The sequence below is a fragment of the Rhagoletis pomonella genome, unplaced genomic scaffold (genome assembly GCF_013731165.1).
Source record: "Rhagoletis pomonella isolate Grant_MI unplaced genomic scaffold, Rhpom_1.0 Rhpom_scaffold_00003, whole genome shotgun sequence".
Classification (NCBI taxonomy): domain Eukaryota; kingdom Metazoa; phylum Arthropoda; class Insecta; order Diptera; family Tephritidae; genus Rhagoletis; species Rhagoletis pomonella.
In genome coordinates, this window is record NW_023458557.1 from 69,574,931 (window position 1) to 69,580,004 (window position 5,074).

At 34.5% G+C, this 5,074-nt stretch overlaps 1 long non-coding RNA gene across 1 annotated transcript; it reads right to left on the reverse strand.

Moving 5' to 3' along the window:
- Positions 1-3,346: 3,346 nt before the first annotated feature.
- LOC118736640 lies at positions 3,347-4,378 on the reverse strand. The gene is made up of 4 exons (XR_004992754.1): positions 4,354-4,378; positions 4,144-4,276; positions 3,571-4,082; positions 3,347-3,436 (listed from the first exon to the last, which is right to left on the reverse strand). It is a non-coding gene; the product is annotated as an uncharacterized LOC118736640 (long non-coding RNA).
- Positions 4,379-5,074: the final 696 nt, after the last annotated feature.

Sequence of the window (5,074 nt, forward strand, 5' to 3'; positions counted from 1 at the left end):
AAGTGAATTCCGAATAAACCGCTTTTTACTTAATTCGCATTGGTCGCTTAGCTTTGATGCAACCATATATACGCAAGTAATCCGCCGCAACACAATCTGAAAAAAAAAATCAAGCTTGGACGGACTTGGAAGTATAACTTTCAGCTTAACAAATAAAAAAAAAATATGTGTAAAAAATGCACTATTTCTCCTTATACAGAATTCGATAAATTACGTTATTAATGAACAAAATCTATAAAATATTTATTAAATTTGGAAAAAACATACCTGAAGCTTCAATTTCCATCATTAAAACGAGACATATAACTTTAATAAGTTAACTTTACTTTTTTTAAGATTTGTTGTTTGCCGAACGCCGAACGAGATATGTGTAGTGTGATAAGCAATGAACTTTTGACTGCCAATAAGGCGGTAGCGCACGCGACGAAAACGAGCGAGAGGGGGTGGAGTGAATACTCTATTGTGTTCTCTTTCAATTTTATTCATTATTAAAATCAATTAATGCATTTTACAAAATTGACTTTTGGCCGCCTAGATTATCAAAATACCGGTATGTGCATCGGCTATCAGTCGCCATACAAAATAGGGTCACACATGTTTTAATTTTAAGTCGCTCACCGCCCAGCCGCTTTACCGCTAATTTCGTGGCCTCGGGCTAAGGGATGCGTGTAGTAGTCCTTTTGAAGTAGAAAAAGCTATGTAAGTAATACAGAAACAGTTTTCATGGTGACTTATGTGTGTAGAGATCGTCTGATCACTTAACAGAAGCTCAGCACGCAAGACAGAATTTCTGGAAGATTTCTACGAAAATCTCACGGAAGGTATGCCATTACTTAACTTTCACAATAGTTAGATCGCCAGAGAGAGGAGCGGCACTCAGTGAGCGATCGGAACACTCCGCGCGCTCATTGGATGGCGCTGCCCCTCTCTGCTGATCTAATTATTACTTCTTAGGAACAAAGCTCAATTACGGTTTCAGTTCAACCATGAATATTTATTAATTTATTTCATTTATATGATTTATATGATTTCAACTACATATTATTAGTTTGTATACCAAGAATAAATTATAATATCACTCGAACAACACTTTGAGTATTTACTTGACATTCATGGCAATTTGCAATTTTTGAAGGTTTGTGACAGAATTCGCATAATATTAAATGACCACACGGAATAAATAAAATTTCGCATGGATTTATTTTACAGTTTATACAGATTAAGAGACTTCCAGAGTTTGGAACTCCTTGAGGCTCGTCAGAAATACGTTCGTATTTTCCTTAGCAAAATCAATCAGGTCATTATACAATTCGTCCTTAATTTCAATGTCCAATTCGTCTTATTTATCGTTTTCTAATAAGGTTTTCTCGATTACCTTTTGTTAAGCCTTCAGTAAAAATTGTTCGATATTTATTTGGTCCTCTAACAACAATTTGGAGGCCTTATCGATTTCAGAATCCCGCCTCAGAGTTTGTTTGTTTTCTTGACCGGTGGCTGATAACTATAATTCATCGCTCGCAAAATTTGGGTAGGAATTTGGCTAATACGCGGAAGTAGAAAAAGACAAAATGTTAAAGCTGTCTTTGATAGACTTGTTTGTGCTGATTACGAATCCATAAGTATAAAGTTTCCATCGGCTCCAAATTTTGAGAAAAACGAGTTCAAAGTGTAAAAGAATCACGTTTTTTGCAATATTTGAGAAGCTCTAGCAAAGGAAAGAAAGGTGACATAACCTTCCACTTACGCTTAAATTAAAGCTAGGACTCTCGACTACACTGACCTGTGATGGCCGCTTTTAGTCATTTATTGAACTGCAAAAACTGATTTTGGCGAAGTTTGAGTACCTACTGCAATTAAAGAAAGATGATAGAACCTTCCACTTAGGCTTACATTAAGCCTTGAACTTTTGACTAAAATCCCTAAGAATACCATCCCTGCACCTTGACGCTAAGGTCACTTATAGTCATTTATTGTACAGAAAAATCTGATTTTGACAAAATTTGTTTTTCAGCAGCACAATTTTCCAGTATTTTTTTTATTGTTCAATAAGTGACGATCAGATCAAGGTGCTGGGATAGTATTTTTACAGACATTGGTCGATAGCTCTAGCTCTAACTTTTATTTCTTTGCTGGAGCTTCTCAAATATTGCAAAAACGAGAGTTTTTGACACTTTTTTCGCAAAGGGCCCGTTTGGCTTTGAGTCACATCCGACAGGAAAATTCGGGGTTAGAAAACCGTGAACCGACAGTTCATTCAACGATTTCAAAAGCTAAAGCACAAAATTAAAAAAGTAAGTCAAGAAAAAGTTCCACTAATCGGTTTTAAACAACAGCTTCTGTTCGAATGGATCTCCAGTGAAAAATATACAGCAGGAACTTGCAGGAGTGTAACGAACGATTATTTCTCAAATTTTTAAATATCCAAAAAAGTACGCGAACGCAAAATCAGCAAAAACTTGCAAGTTGTTAGTACAGCTGATCGAAATTTAGTTTACATACAAAAGCATAAAACAGAAAACATGAAAAGAGAAAACATGAATTATAAGTCTGCCTAAAACAATTTGCTAAGCAAACTTAAATTAATAGGCATTTGCTTTTTTGAAACATTTGCAGTTCTGATAAGTTATTTTAAACTTAAAAACCATCAAAACAAATTTCACTACTTTCGTAATTGCCAAAGGCCTCTATTATGAGTTGCATTCGATCTTCGACTGTGGTCGCAAATGCTGATCGAACGAATTTTCATTTGGTATTATGGCGCTCATTCGATGAAGAATAGCGCTGTTGTGAATTTCGCTCGTTTAGGTTGTTCACTATAGTATATTTTTCACTGCTGATAAGCTTTGTTTACAAATCGAGCAAACTAAATAGTGTGCTTACACATATGTACATATGTAAATTGGTGCAAATTAACCCTGGAAGGTCATCGTTATTTTTATAACGCAAAGGTCATCCTTCGTCGTTTCGACGACGGCATTTCTTAAAGGCGTTATTAAATTAACCTGTGTATCAAAATGCTCAAAATTATTATTTTCACATTATTTTGTTTATATTTTTTTTTAAATAAAACAATATCAAGTATTTTTTCTTTAGTCTTTTGATTGAAATTCAAGATTTCACAGCTCTGATTCATTTGGCTTTTTGTACAAAACATTAATTGGAAAATATAAAGAATAAATAACTTAAAGTACATATAATTCATTTAAAGTGTTTTTTTCTTAAAAATAATACTATGAACTAAAAAAGGAAAACATTTTCAGATACGACAGTTCTCATTTTGTGCAAGAGGCGCAAAGCTTTATTTTATGCTCTCCACAGAGACTTTTTTGACATTTTGCACAGGATGATTTGTTAAGCATCGCTTAGAAGGGGGCCAAATTGCGCAATTTTCTTTTTCGTCGATATAACTTTTGGTTGCATTCATCGTGTGTTATAACTGCACAAGAAAAATATATAAACAAATACAAAAAAAAAACTTAAGAAAATTACTTTGAAAACATGAACGTAAAACATACACAAAGTTCATCCTTCGTCGTTTCGACTACGCACATTTAAAAAATAAGTACTTACACGAAGCGCATGAATCTAAGTAACCAGCCCAACGAATCTTCAAGATGTAAGGAGTGGTTTGCGCAAAAATATAAAATACCTGGAGGTAGGAAGAGGCGTTCTAATGAAATGCGTAGTGAATCCAATATTTTTCCTTTTAGTGGTTGGATGCGTAGACGGAACACAGATTGGATTACAAAAGCCAATTAGAGACGAGCACATGTACTTCAACCATAGTCTTAACGTTATGCTAGTAAGTTTCTTTTCTTTCATTTTAACATTTTATTGTCAATATTCCGTTTGCCAGATTTGTGCCCACACTTGCAAGATTCTTGCCACAAATTGTCAATATGGAGGTGCAGCCCATGACTCCTGAAACATGTAATTGTTTGGTGAGGTTTTCCCACCAACGGTTGGCCGTTGCTTTTCCCTGCGAGCAGTTTAGGAGTAAATTCTTTGCCAAGTCAGGGTGTTCGGCCATGAACTCCGCCATGAGTTCCATCTGCGTAGAGTTTAAGTTATTGTAGTTGGTCCTAAAATAAGAAAAATAGCTATAAACTTGTATATGTTTGCACAAATTTTATAATTACTTACATTTTTCAAAAAATTGTATCAAATTTTGCGCGCGTACGTTCGTCAAATATTAATCGAATGACAGTTCCAACGAACGGCTCAAGTAGCACACTGGTGTATAAATTGGTGTAAATTTATGGATTTTGGTACAAATCTGATTAGATTGAATAAAAAAGAATGTTTTGGTGTATTTGTTATTCCACCAGTATTTCTTTCAAATCAAAATTCTACCTTTAACATTTTGGTACTATTTATTCATTGAGATTAGTACGAAAACTACACCAGCTCCTAAAATGCGCCACTTTTTTCATTTGGTTCACAAATAGCTCCCTCCACGTTAACAAATGTCATTAAAATTATTCAGGCGACATTCTGAGTAGTGATGTGCTGAATTCTCGGTACCCAATACTTGAAAAAAATTTCGGTACCCAATACTTTGAAATTGTTTTATATTTTAATTAAGATTCTATTATAGGGGCATCTTGAACTACATCTTTGGCTAGTTAAACGTTAAAATATTTTTTGGGAGTCCAATGAAATGGGGCTTTAAAGGGAAAAGGAGCTATCTCGACATAGGCTACTTTTGGGGGTAAAAATTATTGATATTTTATAAGACATCGCCTAAAAACCCAAAATGTACAAATAAGACGTTCCTTTCTCAAGAGATGAGCAATGTGTTTGTATGTATGTAGTTAAGTGAAGCAAAGTATAATGTGTGCGTCGAACAAGGCAGGCAATTAAATCTGCACAATAATGATCAAAGCGAATTTAATAAGGTGGTGTTAGCCGTATATAAGTAAAAAATTACACTAACAAATTATACGCAGATATTCATACTGTCATTAGTATGAACTACAACAAACACGTAATTTTGATGTAATGTCCTCCACGGCGAAAAATTCAGATACTCCTGTAACACCACCTTATTAAATTCGCCCTGATACTGATGTCG